We start from the raw sequence: 19,171 nt of genomic DNA on the forward strand, positions 1-19,171 counted from the left end.
GGTTGTGATGTTCTGTTGCCACTCGCTTCGTGTGTTGTGTATCCTATAGAAAAGCATCCATTTTAACTCCTGTATCATTCTGTTGCAGCCCATTCTCTCAACTGCGTCTTCAAATAAAAAATGTGTTGGCAGCACGGATAACATTTAGGTCAGCGGGACACTGCTCGGTAGTCACGGTGAGCGACACGCACACGGCAACACGAAGGATTTAAAGGTCAATATGAGAGGATTTGATATACATTTTAGGACACGTCTCTTTTGTTCTCCAGACTGCTCATTAGCTGTCACGCAGTGTGCTCAAATCTTGTTATATCCTGTATTACACATTTACTGGGGTCGTGCACTCGTCCCACGCTGGAGGAGAGTGTTTTTCCTCTAATGCCCTTCATTTCCAGCAGGAAATGTATGATTGTTGCTGTATAATTCCAGAGCAGGAGATAACACCAGTGTGCTAATTAGTCTTTACACGCTTTGCAGAACACAGGTTTGTCTCGGAGACGGGCAGGTATGACCCACGCAAGCTATTCATTCCCAAAGTGACATAGTTTTAGGGGTGTAACGGTTCACAGAAGTCACGGTTCGGTTCGTACCTCCGTTTGGAGGTCGCGGTTCGGTACGGGTTCGGTACAACAAGGAAAAGCAAAAAAAAGTCCCAAATGCATAATTTGTTTTGCTGTTATTTATTTGTAACAGTAGTGCAAGTTTTGGTATGAAAATAAGGAACTCTAACATTTGGAATCATTAACTGTATTACACAGTTAAAAACAAACCACACACACACACACACACACACACACACACACACACACACACACACACACACACACACACACACCACACACACTCACGGCCATATTATCTATAATGGCTGATGTCAAACTAAAAGGTTAAATAAGCTGAACAACTAAAAAGAAGTCTTGAAAATATTAAAATAAATAATAAGAAAGTGTTTCAATCACAATCAAAAAAGGCAACTGTATAACATCTCCTGATGTCAAAATATAAAATAAATACAATGATAAATATAAAACAAAATAAAATCTGTACCTTTAGGAGCAATGTCTAACATGTGTAACTTGTGAGTGTGTGAGGCCATTATGCCTAAATAAAGGTACTCAAGCTTTACTCTATTTTCAAGTTGTTCTTCAGAAAGATGAGTGAGTCTACGTTGTCAGCAGTGAGGGCAGATCTGTTGGCGGTAACTATGGCACCCGCCGTCGAGGAAACCCTCTCGCTGGGGACTGAGACATGATTGAGCATGTTTGACATGTTACCACTAGCATACCGCACCGCTGTCGAACAACGCCGACACACCGTCCTCGTCCGATCCACAACTCGCACCCCATCATTGTTGTAGTCCACAGGGAACCGAAATGTTCCCACACATCTGATTTAAAAGAAGCAGGAGGGTCTCTGGCTCCTGTGTGTTGTGTGAACTCGCCATATTAGCTACTGTATTGTGTTCGTTTGTTGTGTTTTGTTCTTGTTCTTCATTTGTTATTTACGGGCGGCTGGCTTTTAGGCGCAATACCGCCCCCTGGATTATAATAGTGTAATACTGCCCTGAGTGACAGACTTTTTTCCCACTCGTAAAAAAAGCGTATTCGCCGTGTGACTGCATGTGCCGAACCGTGACGTCCGAACCGTGACGTCCGAACCGTGACGGTACGGGACGAATACGGATACCGTTACACCCCTACATAGTTTGGCATTTAAAGTTGAAATCCAGAGTTATTTTACCCCTAACGGATGTTGCAAACTCATGCATATTTATCACATCCTATACTAATGTGTCCCCATCTCTCTGACCGTGTGAACGATCTCCTCCGACTGCTTCAGCCGAGCCATGCTTTCTGCACTGACGCTCATGAATATGCATCGATGTAATGTTAGCATGTTTTCTCCAGCTCTCACAGCTTCTTCAGTCCTCAAAAACATACATACACAACTTGTGCTAAAGTCAATCAATGTTGGACCTTCCTTTTGTAGCTTTACATTAGGCGCTTTCACACCGCAGCACTTTTCCCACAAAGGTTCTTGAGAACTTAGTTCATGAGAACTCTTTAGTTCGCATGAACTAAGTACAGATCGCGTTCACACCGGAATAAGTCCCTGGGGGAGGATTAGGCAAATGAAGCCGCTGACGTCACTTCTTCTTCTTCTGCTTTGGGTTTACTGGCAGGCCGCAAACCACTTCACGGCGTATACTGCCGCCCGAAGTCCCCGGCCGGAAGTCCCCGGAGTTGGGGACTGGCTTCTACTGAAGCCTTCCGAGTAAATCGCCAGAACGCCGACACCTCCTCATCTCCACCGCTCCCATGTTTTATTTTGTGTTGCCATAAGTTAGTCTCTCTGCGTGTCTGCGCTGGGCTAAAGCTAATGCTAATAATGCTAATGCGAGGATAATAAAATGGCGGTGTAGGTACCATATCAGCTCGGGGTACCATATCTGCTCGGGTGTATTTGTCACTGTCACTACCCGATCCGTCCCCCTGCCCGATCTGCAGTGCGCATGTGCGAGATGGTCCGCCATATTGGACAACTCCGGACGGCAACCCAAGTAGGACACTTGACACAGTGGCTTTTAGCAAAGCTCAAAAGGAAAACTCGAGCGAGATGAGTTATTTTTATTACAATGTGACTTCACTATTATTTAACAATTGGATTCTTTTATTTGGGGTTAAGTACATTGTCAGAATAAGTGAGAAATGGATTTAACTTCTGTTAGACAGCTATCATACTGAATACATATTTACTGTGAATGTGCTGCAAAAATGTATGGCATAGGCTATAGCTGTCTAACAGAAGTTAAATCCATTCTCACTTATTCTGACAATGACCCCAAATAAAAGAACCCAATAAAAAGAGTTGTTAAATAATAGTGAAGTCACGTTGTAATAACAATAACTCATCTCTCTCGAGTTTTCCTTTTGAGCTTTGCTAAAAGCCACTGTGTCAAGTGTCCATCTTGGGTTACCATCCGGAGTTGTCCAATCTGGCGGACCATCTCGCACATGCGCAGTACCGATCGGGCAGGGGGACGGATCGGGTAGTGACAACCGACCCTAGCCCCCCGACAGCGGCTTCACAAAACGTGTGGGAGTTTTACGGGGCGTGGTTTGCAATCCGCCCAGCCAATCAGACATAGGAACCTTTTCTCCCACGAAAGTCCCTGCTCTCGAGCAGGGGGGTGAAGAGGTGTGTTCTGTTGTTATCCTGACTGCTAAAGTTGTTGTTTGGTTTTCTGAGGGATAAAACCAGAAGACGTAGAGGGGACTGAACATATCATTCTTAATGGATGGAAATATATTGTTATCATCCTGCAGTTACATTATAGAACATATGTGTATACAGTATATGCTTTAGCCCCACCATTGCACAACACAAATAGGTTCAAGGCTCTTATTGGTCATGCGAACATACAGTAGCTACAGTGTTGTTATGGCAATGAACATCTTAGGTCACAGGCTCCTCCAACAGTGCAACACAATAAAACAGACACATATAGTGCAAGTAAATATTAAATAGTAAATACAATTAGACAAAAAGTGAAATATTTAAATAGTGCATTAAGAGTCTGTATACAAGTTGTTGGAAATAGGGGAAGTTTTATGGTAAAAATCAGCGTATTTATTGAAGTAAGTGCCATTTCTTTTTAACCATAAAACCCAGAGTTTTCTATTCTTTCATCGACAGCCTTCCTCCATTACCTCGCCATGTCATTTCACGCTGCTTGCAACGCAAACATTTCCCTATCTTATCTGAACAGAAAACAGGAAGTGCATTTCAGTTCGACTTCACAACTTTCTGGGGTGTTTGAGGAGCAGTTCTTGAGAAGATGTGAAAGCTGCAAGTGTTTTTGTGTACTCAAATTAGAGAATATAATGTCTGGCAACATTATGCTGTCTTGGTTGTTTGGAAAGTAAACATTGAAGCACTGCCAAGTAGCTTTTACCGACATTCAGTGAATAATTGAGGTGGTCTGAAATGGTTTCCTGATTAGCACTTCAATAGAGTCCACTTTACTTTTGCTGAATGGAAGGTAATTATAATAATAATAATAATCCTTGTATTTATTATAGTGCTTTATCAAAGACTCTCAAAGCGCTTTACAAATACACATTACACATACAGATCATACATGTAATGGTCATCTACTGTGGACAATACCCACAGTTGTTGCATATGCGTTTTTTTCCCCATTATTTGTGTTCTTTTTAACTCATAGTTTTTCAGAGGACAACAAATGCCTGCCTTGCTTCGTGTCATTTTCAGTCCGGCAACTTGACAGTGAACATAAAGCAGAACAAATATCATTTCCAGCTTTCTTTCTGGCGCAGCTAAGCAGCACTGTTACGATGTGAGGTGCAGGTGAAAGAACGATACGTGGAGAGAGGGTTTTCTTGCAAAAATAAACAGGCGTTTTCTTCTTAGCCTTCCACATTATTCCACAGAAACACAAACTGCATGCCTGGTGCTGCATTCACCAGCAAGGAACAAAAACGAATCCCCTCCCCCTCTCTTCCCAACCACATTTATAGGAGACGGCCCGCCTTCCCACTCCAACCTGGCCAATCAGGTCATGGTTCTAAAAGCGGAGTGAAGGCTTAAATACAAAATTAAACACTGTTGTTTACCTTTAATAAAACCCTAAAGGCTTAAGTACATTCATTATTGCATCGCTATAAATATGATACCTTCAAGAACAACAAGGTCTGCTTAAAACGGATAGTTTTTAACCTAATTGACACTCATAAAATCACACATTCCTGACCAATCGCGTCCAAGACTCCGCCTACTCATACGGCACATATAAGGAGTACTTTGGAGGCGTGCTCCGCCTTTGAGCACTGGGACAAGATGGCCTCCAGGTCTGAACAAAGGAAATGGTGATTACTTGGTGCTTGTGTGTTTTACAGACTGACAAACGAATTTAGATGCATTTTATTAGTTTGTCTATGTAAACTGTTTTTATAACTTTAACTGAAATAAAGGCAACTCAGAACAAACATGTACTACCTTTCTTAACAAACAAATAGTTAAGACCAACATGTTAGTGAGGGAGTGTGTGCGCTTCCTCACAAGCACTAAGAAGTACTTTTTTTTTTCAAATAGTTATTCTAAGTATTTTAATTTATTTTTTCACTTCGTCGCTGCCGATCCAAACGCCTTCAGTTTTGCTGTGGTTTAATGTAGCTTCTGATGCCAATTCATATAGGTTTAGGTGGTTTGTTAGAACATCCATTTCCTGTTGGTTATTTTATTATTCATTATACTTCAGGGTTCCAGTTGTTCTCCTTGTTTTTCTTTTTAGGATGGTAAACAAATAGCAAGTGGGTCGGCACGGTGCCGCGTACAGCCCAGGGAGCCGTTACTCAATTATGGTCCTTAATCAGGCCCCTCAGTTGGTGAACTTTGTTTTGACTTGGCCTTGGATTCTGTTTCCTGCTGGCAGCTCAGCGGCGGCCATTGATCGAGCATGGCACCGAGCTAGCAGGGAATGTTTGGAGGAAGACAAAGGAACAATAGGGAGAGAAGAAGATGTTGTTTGGGGGGATTAGCTAATGAGAATGTGTCGCAGAAACCGATGCTACCGGAGGCGTTATGACAAGTTCAAGTCTTTTACCCGGTTAAATAAAGGATATATTTACAAGGGCATGTTTGTTTCTGCGGTGTATTTGGATGTGTATGTCAAACTTAAATATCAATCTTTGGATAGTTTCTCAGGTGAAATTAGATTAGATTATGTGTACTTGTTTGATTGTTTTATTAACGTGTGGTAATTGTTGCCTTTGTGACTGTCCCTTTGCTGTAGCATTGTACATGTCAGGAGACGGCCCGCCTTCCCACTCCAACCTGGCCAATCAGGTCATGGTTCTAAAAGCGGAGTGAAGGCTTAAAGACAAAATTAAACATTGTTGTCTACCTTTAATAAAACCCTAAAGGCTTAAGTACATTCATTATTGCATCGCTATAAATATGATATCTTCAAGAACAACAAGGTCTGCTTAAAACGGATAGTTTTTAACCTAATTGACACTCATAAAATCACACATTTCCTGACCAATCGCGTCCAAGACTCCGCCTACTCATACGGCACATATAAGGAGTACTTTGGAGGCTGCTCCCTCTTTGAGCACTGGGACAAGATGGCCTCCAGGTCTGAACAAAGGCAATGGTGATTACTTGGTGCTTGTGTGTTTTACAGACTGACAAACGAATTTAGATGCATTTTATTAGTTTGTCTATGTAAACTGTTTTATAACTTTAACTGAAATAAAGGCAACTCAGAAAAAACATGTACTACCTTTCTTAACAAACAAATAGTTAAGACCAACATGTTAGTGAGGGAGTGTGTGCGCTTCCTCACAAGCACTAAGAAGTACTTTTTTTTTTTTCAAATAGTTATTCTAAGTATTTTAATTTATTTTTTCACTTCGTCGCTGCCGATCCAAACGCCTTCAGTTTTGCTGTGGTTTAATGTAGCTTCTGATGCCAATTCATATAGGTTTAGGTGGTTTGTTAGAACATCCATTTCCTGTTGGTTATTTTATTATTCATTATACTTCAGGGTTCCAGTTGTTCTCCTTGTTTTTCTTTTTAGGATGGTAAACAAATAGCAAGTGGGTCGGCACGGTGCCGCGTACAGCCCAGGGAGCCGTTACTCAATTATGGTCCTTAATCAGGCCCCTCAGTTGGTGAACTTTGTTTTGACTTGGCCTTGGATTCTGTTTCCTGCTGGCAGCTCAGCGGCGGCCATTGATCGAGCATGGCACCGAGCTAGCAGGGAATGTTTGGAGGAAGACAAAGGAACAATAGGGAGAGAAGAAGAAGTTGTTTGGGGGGATTAGCTAATGAGAATGTGTCGCAGAAACCGATGCTACCGGAGGCGTTATGACAAGTTCAAGTCTTTTACCCGGTTAAATAAAGGATATATTTACAAGGGCATGTTTGTTTCTGCGGTGTATTTGGATGTGTCTGTCAAACTTAAATATCAATCTTTGGATAGTTTCTCAGGTGAAATTAGATTATATGTGTACTTGTTTGATTGTTTTATTAACGTGTGGTAATTGTTGCCTTTGTGACTGTCCCTTTGCTGTAGCATTGTACATGTCCCCATTGTGGGACGAATAAAGCACTTCTACTATTACCTGGTTAAATAAAGGATATATTTGACTTCTGATTAGATTAGATTTAGTTGAATGATCCCAAATCGGGAAATGGTGTTGTCATAGCAGCATGTTAGAAAGGCATTGTACAAATGGAATAATAGAATACAAAATAAATCCCATAAATAGTGAATTTACAGTATAAACCTTTATATAAATAATCCACAATATAAAACACAAGTTAGCCCAATGAAGTACAAGGTCCCATGTCATGGCCATTTCCACTGATCATAGTTCCATTGTTGAGGTCTACTAAAATACATTTATATTGTGCAATGTTCCAAACTCACATTGGTTTCTCAAACAGCATCTCTGTAACTACGTGTATTCACTGAATTTCACTCTCTGCCTTTAACGGCTCGTTGTAGCTCCAATAGCCCACCCTCCCTGTGAGCACAGTGTGCTCTGATTGGTCGGGACGTTGTGAATCGCGCTAAGCTCCGTGGAGGTGTGGTTTCCTTGTTTAGCGATACACAGCGAAACACAGCCACACTCACCCTGAGCACACACAAAGTCACAGCCGAAGTAACAACAATAAGTGTGGCTTGATATCGAGTAAGAAACAGGTTGATGAACGCTGTGAGAATGGGTCTGCGGAGAGAATTTCACCACGATCCCAACTGTCTGTTATCAGCCTGCAGCCAGGGAGGAGAGACCAGCAGAGCTGCCTGCACTGAGTGTGTGAGGAAGTCCGTGGATTGGTCAATTTGGACCAATCTGCGTGAACGTAACGGCTCCACGGATTGGTCCATTTCGTTCCGGGACGACATGACATCATGATGTCCCCGGAAGAATCAAATGGACAGTGACGTATCTCCAACGAGGCGTTTTGGGGAGGTGTTAGAGTTTTACTCGCTACAGGGTGTACTTTGAGGATTTTGACTCTGCAGACCGTTTACATGCATAAAAACCTCCATAACACACAAGGGGACGGGTACTAACCGGAAAAGCACGACATGGGACCTTTAAAATAAATAACATATAAACATGGGTGACTAAATACGTTATACAGAAGTAAACAAAGGAGTCACATTGAGCCGTTTCAGGCAGGGGGGGGGGGGGGGGGAGTGTGTGGGAGAGAAACTTCCTCTGGAGGGAACACAGGGATGTGTGCCTTAGCAGACCATGTCCATGCACAAACCTTAACACACTACAGGACCGGGGAAACCCCCAACACTCCCAATCCCATTGAGTACTTCCCTGACTTCTCACCCTGCCCTTTCTGTCTCCACAGTGAACAAACACAAGCCGTGGATTGAGACATCGTACCACGGGGTGATCACTGAGAACACCGCCGTGGTTCTGCTGGATCCTCCGCTGGTCGCCTTGGACAAGGACGCTCCCGTCCCCTACGCAGGTACGGTACATTTCAAATGACTGTCAACTAACTGGAGAATGATCATAGCTCAGGGGAGGAGGCGGGCGAACTCCGACCGAATAGAGGCGGTGAACGATGACGCAGGTGCTAATCCGCACAATAGCTGCAGGGTGCACTTCCACTAAGGATATACGGCTGTCATGTGCGATCACTGTGAAGGGGTTTCAACTGGCTGCATGTACAGTAACTGCTGCATCACAGCTTCTTTCTCTTATAGCCTTAACCCTGCTCTTTGCTGCAACCATTTAATCCAATCAATCCCAGTGAGCGCGCATCACCTACAGGACTCGTATTTATTTAAAGTGGCCTAAATAAGCCCCTCGGTGGACGAGGATGCTGCGAGTCAAACGGGATTAGATTCTTTTGTGACCACTCCAGCTCTTGTAAAGGATGCCAGCTCTGGTGGGAGGACGTTAGCTGCAGGCTGTTGGCGGGGACACTCGAAATGTCTCCCGCCAGGATGCTAATGTGGCCAAGGCCTTAGCATGGGGCTGCTGCGCCGTGGCACACTCACCAAGGCCCTCGAGCTGGATGGATGGAGTGTTTGTGTGCAAGCGTGCACGTGTGAATGCTTACCCCGTCAATTTCCCATTGTTTGCTACCGTGTGTGCGTGTGTAGCACGGCCTGAGGGCACTCGCTGTAATGGCCGCCCTACAGGGAGAAAGAGAGAAAATGATGAGACAGTGGGGAGGGTAACTGGCTGACCAGCATACAGTATGTCCTCTGGCTCTGCGTAGACTGACACACACACACACACACACACTGACACACACACACACAGACACACACACACACACACACACACACACACACACACACACACACACGCACGCACACAGCGGGTATTCCTGGATCTTCCTAAGTGAGGGTACTGAGAGAGATTTCTCACTAAATAATTAATGAACCACTCTGTCTCGCTGTCTTGCGGGCATTTCTGTCAGTTGTCATTTCTCTCTGGTTTCCTCTCAACATCACTTCTTCATATTTTTGTATTTGTGTCTCACCTCCCTCCCTGTGCAACCTTTTTAAGCTACCCGAAGAAACCCACTGGCACACCCGCACACACTGCTTCTCTTCACCTCTTAAAGCCGCGTGTCCAGCCAGGCAGACACAGTTCACAGACAGTTATCCTCTAACTGAACCTCTCCCAACAAATTGCCACGGCGGAGTGACAAGGCAGTGCACGGGTCGCGGGCAAGCCTCATTAGTTTGCCCAGCCAGGTTTTAATTACAGTACTTTTAACACAGAAAGTCAATGTTTGGCATTTATCATGTATTGCTACTTGATGCTTTTACTCCACTACATTTTGGAAGCCTGTCATGTTTTAGTCCACTAAATGTATCTGACAGCTTACGTTAACTTACACATTCAGATTACTAGCGACAACAAAATATATATCATAGGTTAAAATATCCAGAAGCGGTATATAAAGTAATTATAAAACGGACAAGTCAAATCAAGCAATCTGATTGGTTCTTAGCCGTGATATACTGAGCGTATACCACGGGTAGAATTGTAAGTTACTTTTCACAACAAATCAGTATCCCTCCGCGTCTGAGAAAAACAGTATACCGTTGGGCTGAAAAGCAAACTGCCTGCAGTTTGCTTTTCATACTGGAACAAGAAAGTAACGGGGCAGAAACCCTCCTTTTTACGCAGCGGTCCAGACATAGACATCAAACGGCAAAACATACAGTGTGCAGTTCCTTTGGCATTAGGGCAGGGATATCTAGATACTTTCCAAGGTTTGACATAATGAATTGTGCTACTTTTAAAGCAAGCAACGATGTTTTCAAATCTGTAATCAAAGAGGTCCGCAAAAACACTATCGGCCAATCAGATTGCTTGATTTGACTTGTCAGTTTTATAAATATGTTTACATTTCTTCCGTTACGGAACAAACTTACAAAGCATAAGATGGAAACATTTAAGATTAACTTCGACCTCCGGGGAGCTCTTACTATGGAGGAGTGGATTGAGCAGTGCCTATCTCCAGGGGGGGAAAGCACCTAAACGACGACATGCAGAGCTACGTGAAGAGCAGGTAGACCAACTGGAAAAGTACCACCATTCAAAAGCTTTCTGATGCGGGTCTTGAAACAAAGCAGGGAAAGTATGACCGTTAGTGGCCACAGGTGCGAAAGCTCTCTCTCTAGAGCTACTGGAAGCCGAATCTCGGGGACCGGAGAAAGTGGAGGAATATTCTCACCACGCCGAGCAGCAGCCTAGAACAACCTCAACAAGTAACCACGTAAGCCATGCTACTGATGCTGGACAGGTTTTCAGTGGCTGCACAATAAACGGCAACATACACATGAATGTAAATAAATAGCCAAATAATGGATCAACGCTCTCTGTCTAATATGTTCGCTAGCTGTTAGTGTTGTTGCATAGCAACCACCTCGCACTATGTTTCGCGCAGAAGGCAATGGAGGGACTATTTTATTTTGAACATCATTGTTTACTAATAAAAACTATTTAAATTAGAGTGTGTATTTTTTTTTCATATTGCCACACTTGGTAACCGTTTTATAAAAGCCGACCGAACCACGCCCCTTAGCTGTGATATAATGAGCATATACCACGGCCTGTCGTGAGCTATTGCTTAATTATATGTATTACTTTTCCAGCTCAAAAATGCATCAATAATCATAATCTAATAATTTATACGCATAGGATTCTGACATTACATTTAACGAGTACTTGAGTCAGTTTAAGTATATTTCGATGCTGATACTTTTGTACTTTTACTTAAGAAAGATTGGAAATGCGAGACTTTAACTTGTAACAAAGTACTTTTACTATTTTGGTATTGCTACTTGTACTTAAGTATTTATCTTTCTCCACTTGAATTACATTTTGGTAGCGCATATATAAAAACCAATGTTCAATTTAGAAAATATATATGTGTTATTCAAAAACATGAATATTCAATCGGTGCCTGCCCAAAGCATGTCAACATGTTGTTTAAAGGGGCACTATTATGATAATTTTAAGTTTCATATTTGTACCTTTTGCCTCTACCTGGACATGCTTGATGTTCAAAAGGTGCTTACGTAGTGATGTCATTATATTACGGAAGTAAACAAAGGAGGCGTTTCAGGGAGGTGGGGGAGTGTGTGGGATAGAAACTCCCTCTTGTGTGAATGTTGGGATTTTAGCATGTGCAGACCCTTTAAAGTTGACATGCATCACCACCGGCAGTGGCTCAGTCAGTAGGGGATTGGACTGGGAGCAAGGCACCGCGCACCCCCCTTCCCCCCTCACTCCCGTTGCTCCCCGGGCGCTGTACAATAGCTGCCCACTGCTCCTGGTTCTAGGATGGGTTAACAGCAGAGGACACATTTCACTGTGTGTGCCGTGTGCTCTGCATGTGTGACCATTACAGAGGGGTTCATGATTGCGATTCTATTACACAAACTATCATTGTAATCAACAATATCGTAAAATCATTTCATAATGTGGGCTAATTTGCTCCCAAACCTACGCTTTCTGCTTGAGTTAATCTCCGTCAGAAAGTAGTTCCTAGAAAGTAGATCCCATGGTAACGATAGCCGATCAATTGAACACTCCTGCTTCCTCGCTTACAGTTATTGATATAATTATAGTAAATAATATATTATTAACCAATTTATTGAAAACAATTTATTGAAAACAATTCTTGAATTAGGCTATTTAAATATCTGAGTAATCACTGTGTGGGATTAGCGGAACAAATCAAATCAGGCCGTCCTTGGAGCTGACACATTTTGGCTTCAGAATGAAGGTGGATGTTCATGCTGCCATTAAAAGTGCAATTCTTGAAACAGCTCTCCGTGAACTCCATGCCAGACTTTTTTGCAGGTGGTGCCGTGGTGTTCACGGGTAGGTTATCGGAAGAGCTTTCCTCCAGTGGCCGTTTCATGGCGTGTCCCGGACCGGCAAAAAGCGCGTTGCTCCACATCTTTCTGTTGTCTAGAGATGGAGCCCGGTAGCTGCGAAGCGATGACTCATTGTTATGTCTGCTAACGGACATGATTTCTCTGGCCTCCAACCCTGCCTCCGCCAGCCGCTGTATGCAGGTGCTTCTGATGCAATGGTTTGTGTAACGCGTCGCAGTGCCAGCCTCTTCACTAATGCGGGTCATCATGGACCCCAGGCTGTTCACCCCCAAGGGCTCCTTGCTATACCACACCGCATCTCCAGGCTTCACCGACTTCCTCGGATGGTGGTAGAAAGCCTTTGCTGATTCGGGCAGTGTTGATAGGTAGGCCTCGAACGAAGCTACTGGGCAAAAGGCATTGCCCGGCTCCTCAAACATTGCCCCTCTCCTGTTCTGGCGCTCCCTGTCGTTGTGGCATTTATGATTTTTCGTTTCCTCGTTAAATGCCATCGTCACATATTTGGTGCCTTAAGGATAATAACAAAAAAAAACGAATGTTAGGCAAGTTTGACCTTACAGTATGAAGCAACAACAAAGATAACAATGATGAAATAATAATAATAATAAGAACAATATAATAAGAACAACAACAATAGCTTGTAGGCTTAATGATTACAACTTTTTCGTTGCCCAGCCCTTCTGAGTGACTTGATGAGTCCGGCGAACGCGTGTTTGATCAACTCACCTGCAGAATCTCGTTTAACAACAAAAGATTGTGGAGTGAGTTTCCCCTTCTTCCGAAATGCAGTTGAGTATCGAACCACACCTGTAATGTAATGTAGGAAATGTCTACTGTAAAAACAATTTCCTTGGGGATCAATAAAGTAGCTATTATTATTGGGCTATTATTATTGCCTTGTTGAGGAGGCCCCGTGGTGTGTTTGGGTCCATGGCCCGGGACTTCCTCAGGATTTCGAGGTCCTCGTTGGTGATAGCGGGATGGTGTTCAGTTTTGTCCCGCCCAGCCCTTCTGAGTGACTTGATGAGTCCGGAGAACACGTTATTTGAGGTGGTAAACGCATTGTCTTAAATCAAACACCATGTCCGGCTGCACGGAGGGTCTTTAACGAAGCGGTTGATCCCAGCTCTCAAACCGACATAGGTACTAATAGCGTACTACTGGCCCTTAGTGTTTCTAACACTTCCATAACACTGGCAAAGTAAGCTGTTCAGCTCCGGTTTGGACACTGTTCCGAAATCCGCCATTTTCTCCTGGGTTTTTAAGAACGCTTTGAGACATTTGACAGCCCTGGTAGTTGACGCCAATGTACTCTTTTCGTTGCGACTTTTTTCCAACGCACTCAACTCGTCAGTTGAAACAGCCGCAAATCTTTCGTTGGTTTTGTGGTCTGTGTCCATGTCCAACCATTCATCAGTACTGAGGCCGGCCCCCAACAAATCAAAGTTAACTTTAAAATCTGACATTTTGTAGCTACCGATTTCCAACGAGAGACTATGTCTAACTGTGTGTCGCTAAACGTCGCTATGGAAACCACGCGATGTAGGCTCATGGAAGTAGTTTCGGTAGGCTGGTGGTGTGTGTAGGCCACTGGATACTCTGTGATCAGGCACGTTCTATTTGATCGTTGTTTGATCGTGGAATCAAACACGCCTATTGACCAATCGGAGAGCTTGCTCAACCCTATGTGTTATAGAATACCGGTATAACACACTGCAGGAAAGGGAACATAAGAGCCCTTTGAAATAAACAGGAAGATACGGTACAGATGATCTAGCACAGTAAAAACAGTATCTCCCTGCTGCCCTCTGACATCACTCCAGACTTGTTCAGAAATCCTCTCGGACTGCTGAACATTGTGCAACACTCACCGGTGTGAAGCTGCAGGAAAAGTGACACTGCTGTTCTCTAACGCTTTCTCAGACTGACATCAGCCATCACTGCGGCTACAAGCTTCAACATCACACAGACAGCGTGTCGGGAAGAGTGAAACGCACCAGTAATGGTAGCCTCGTTGTTTTATCCATGTCTCACACAGTGTTGGCGTATAACCCGTAGAAACAAAGGAAATACAAGAGGAAGTTGATACAAACAGGTATAGGCTTCAAAGCAATATCAAGGAAGCACTCTTTGAAGAAGGCTTTCTGCTATAAATAAGCTTATTTTTAATTCATGTGTGTGAATAAAACTCTTCTGGAACATATGCTCGTGTCTAGTCTGTCACAACATATGTATTTATTAGTTGACAAGTGCCAACACCAGCTCAGTCAGCCATCAACTGCAATGTCTCCGATCCAGTGACAGCTGTTCCTGGAGTGATGTTCTATGTATAAAAGCGAAAAGTGTTGAAGTGATGCTTGAAGTCTTATATTGTTCAAAAACAGCCCTGTCGAGAAGGATATTGTGGATATTGGACAATGCCTCAAACATTTAAATCGTTTTTAAACATTATTAGCCCATTTTAATTATAAGTAGTTAGTTAAACATGTAGGGAAACTGTTTTTGCACGTCAACAACCTGTGTTAAGATTACTCAGTCATGGGTATGGTTTAAAGCCAAATGATTCGATGTTATGTGATGGTACCAGTGCTTTTAAATGGCCTCTTCCATACTAGGGATGCCAGCGATTATTAGATTATTCGAATATTCGTTACAGTCTCCATAATCGAATATTATTTTTAAAAATCGATTTTATTTATATTTTTTTTTTTTATTATTTATATATTTTTTATTATTTATGTATTTTTTTTTTTTTCTGGCTTAGTTTCAACCAAAATATATATAAATATATATATGCTAATAATAGTAATAGTATTAATAATTGTAAATGGCCATTGGTCACACCACCAGTTTGTTTTACTGTAAACTTGGAGGAAGCCTGCGTGCAGAGCAGACTGCTGCTGCAGCACGCTACACACCGACCCCACCCCCACCCAGCCCCTCTCCCTCACACATGCGACTAAAGATGAACAAAGCGGCAGGTAAAAAGAGTTCCTCCTCGTGGAACTACTTCGAACTTACAAGTCCAAAGGAAGTTAAATGCAAGCTCTGCGAAAAGACGTTGGTCTATCACAGCTCAACCTCAACAATGCGTTCGCATTTGAGTGCGAAGCACGCCAAAGAGGTTACAGAGAAAGACGCAGCACAGCCGGCCATTACCAACTTCACTTCAAGGCCACGTCGTTGTGATGACATGCTTGTTTGTTGTTTGTACTGTTCAACATGTTCCAGTAAAGAAAACAACGGAATTCCTTTTGTCTGAGTTTTGTTTTTTTTCCTTTTGTTTTTTTCCGATTATTATTCGCCAGGGCTGCCGAATAATCGATTTTGATCATGGTCAGTTTCTGGCAACCCTATTCCATACCCTGAAAAGGCATCAGTTGTATGCTGTGACAACCTCTCATAATTTGGGAAATCAACAATCTTAAAGTGTCCTTAAGTGCTTTTAATCTGACTTTAAGTTGAAATGTTTGAAACAGCGATATACGTTTTTTTTCTTCTGACATATTCGTACAACATGGGGTACGAACTAGTTCATTTCGACCCTTCCCCCTTCCTGTATTTCTTGCATAACGGCCACACTTTTGGGACTCTTTTGACACTTCCTGCTGGTTTTTACTGTAAATGCCAATGCCAGAATTATAAAAGATAAAAGACACTATACCAAGGTCGACTTGCCTGGAGCATTCAGTACAGTATGTAGTCTACCTATAAGAGCTTTTTAACAAAGAGGTCGTCCCTCATTGGTGAGATTTGTCACAATGAGAAAGATATATATATTACACATGTATTAAAAGTGCCTTAGCAATGGAGTCTGGATAGAGGTTAGTCTCCTCAGTTATGGAACGGCTGCGTCCGGTGTATAATGAGTGATACCAGATCAGAGGCTCAGGTTACAGGTGATTTCATTGAGTGGCTTTTATAGGAGAATTCTTCCACTGTACTGAGTAGGCTTCAGAAGTGCCGGGTTAACAAGGTTAATGGACCGAAGTGGTGCCGGGCGCCATTTTTTGACACAGGGTACCCGGTTGTCACTCACTCGTGAATTTCTATTGCCAGCTCACAAAGACGCAGACACCCACGTCACATTGTGTGGTGTCGTGTCACGCCACTGAGTGTATTCGCGTGTCAGTCCTTCGTCAATGCTTCTGCTTAAAAGCCCTGTTTATGCGTTGGTAAGTATAACACATTAGATGTAATGGCTGTAGATTACCAAACAAAGGAACTATTCCCCTGCAGCTACATAAAAAAAGACATAATCAGATTACATTAGAAAAAGGGGATTACCAGGAAAGTTGGAATACATTTTATATCAAAGAACGATATATTTTACGAAGCACATGCATCCACATTACAGCACTTAACAAGTCAAAACACCAAAGGAAACTTTTATAACTTTTATTCCTTTTCTTGTATGTCTTCTTTTTCTTTTTTTTATGACCCCTTGCTGCTAAATACAAACCAACTTTGTGCTTTATGTGCTATATGTGCAATATATATATGCCATTAATAACTATAATTTATACGTAGCTGCTAAATCAATATATATATGCCGTTAATAACTATCATTTATACCTGGCCGCTAAATCAATATATATATGCCGTTAATAACTATCATTTATACCTGGCCGCTAAATCAATATATATATGCCGTTAATAACTATCATTTATACCTGGCTGCTAAATCAATATATATATGCCGTTAATAACTATAATTTATACCTGGCTGCTAAATCAATATATACATGCCGTTAATAACTATCATTTATACCTGGCTGCTAAACCCTTGTTACTGTTACAAGGTATGTATCTTGTATTTTGTGAATTGTGTAACGTGCTGCTGTTAAATACCGTCAAACTATGTGCAATATATACTTATATACATATGCCATCTTTAATAACTGTAATATATACCGGGCTGCTAAATCCTAAAAACTGCTATAGGATTTGATTTGGAGATTTGATTTGTTTTTGAAAATTATGTAACTTCTTTAAGTTTTTTTTTTTTTTTACCATATTGTTTATTATATTATAATTTAGTACTTTTTTTAACGCATGTAAGATATGCAACACTAAGCTGTCTGTAATGCTGCAAATGTCCCCTCTGTGGGACTAATACAGGTAATCAGATTCTGATTCTGATTTTTTAAACACGGTAGTTGGACGCCTGATTTATTAAACAAAAATACTTGCATGTATTAAACTAAAGCAGCTTTTGTAAAACTACACTTTCTTGTAAGCCTAACCTATAATTTAATCTGGAAACTAAACCATAAGTAATGGAAGTAATCAGGTAATAAACAAAGTAACAATCATTTTATATTGTAAGACTTTTGTGATACATATCTACATTTCAAATCACTCCACATAAATGATAGCATTTATGTTTTAGCTCTGATGTGTCATATGTTCATAGTTGGTCTTCTCTCATACGCTCTCTCAGTCAGCCTGTTCCTGCTGTCTCCTCTGATGTCTGAACAAACAACGTCTCTGCATGCTAATTCCACCGCATTAGCAAACTGTACCTCTTTCTGCATTACTTCAAAATCAATTATCTCTGACCTTGGCTTTCTTCAGAGAGTCCGACAGCTTCCCATTACTCAGAAAGCAGCGGGTGGTATTGTGGCGTCGCTCACTGCCATAAAGCAAAGTTAAATATATGAGTAAACATAATAAAGCCTGTCTAATGTGCTGTGATTAATTACTCCCTCGCTGTCTGTGTGATTGGGAAACAGGTCTCAAGCTAAGTATAAAGGCATCTCATTAGCAGGTAGCAGTGAGCGCAGTGTGTAGATGTGTTCAATAAAGACAACAGGAATAACAAGGGGTTGAAAGGTAACATATGTTTGAGATAGGATACATGTGTGGAGATTAGATAAGTGATGATGTTCAGGTGTATATCAGTATGTAGTGTCTCTACTTTAAAGAGTCCTCTCCTGCTGATGTTCAGGTGTATATCAGTATGTAGTGTCTCTACTTTAAAGAGTCCTCTCCTGCTGATGTTCAGGTGTATATCAGTATGTAGTGTCTCTACTTTAAAGAGTCCTCTCCTGCTGATGTTCAGGTGTATATCAGTATGTAGTGTCTCTACTTTAAAGAGTCCTCTCCTGCTGATGTTCAGGTGTATATCAGTATGTAGTGTCTCTACTTTAAAGAGTCCTCTCCTGCTGATGTTCAGGTGTATATCAGCATGTAGTGTCTCTACTTTAAAGAGTCCTCTCCTGCTGATGTTCAGGTGTATATCAGTATGTAGTGTCTCTACTTTAAAGAGTCCTCTCCTGCTGATGTTCAGGTGTATATCAGTATGTAGTGTCTCTACTTTAAAGAGTCCTCTCCTGCTGATGTTCAAGTGTATATCAGTATGTAGTGTCTCTACTTTAAAGAGTCCTCTCCTGCTGATGTTCAGGTGTATATCAGTATGTAGTGTCTCTACTTTAAAGAGTCCTCTCCTGCTGATGTTCAAGTGTATATCAGTATGTAGTGTCTCTACTTTAAAGAGTCCTCTCCTGCTGATGTTCAGGTGTATATCAGTATGTAGTGTCTCTACTTTAAAGAGTCCTCTCCTGCTGATGTTCAGGTGTATATCAGTATGTAGTGTCTCTACTTTAAAGAGTCCTCTCCAGCTGATGTTCAGGTGTATATCAGTATGTAGTGTCTCTACTTTAAAGAGTCCTCTCCTGCTGATGTTCAGGTGTATATCAGTATGTAGTGTCTCTACTTTAAAGAGTCCTCTCCTGCTGA

At 42.0% G+C, this 19,171-nt stretch overlaps 1 pseudogene; it reads left to right on the forward strand.

Moving 5' to 3' along the window:
- LOC117457063 (calsyntenin-2-like) overlaps positions 1–19,171 on the forward strand; it is a 373,610-nt pseudogene that overhangs the window by 136,768 nt on the left and 217,671 nt on the right.

The sequence above is a fragment of the Pseudochaenichthys georgianus genome, chromosome 13, assembly GCF_902827115.2.
Source record: "Pseudochaenichthys georgianus chromosome 13, fPseGeo1.2, whole genome shotgun sequence".
Taxonomy (NCBI): Eukaryota; Metazoa; Chordata; class Actinopteri; order Perciformes; family Channichthyidae; genus Pseudochaenichthys; species Pseudochaenichthys georgianus.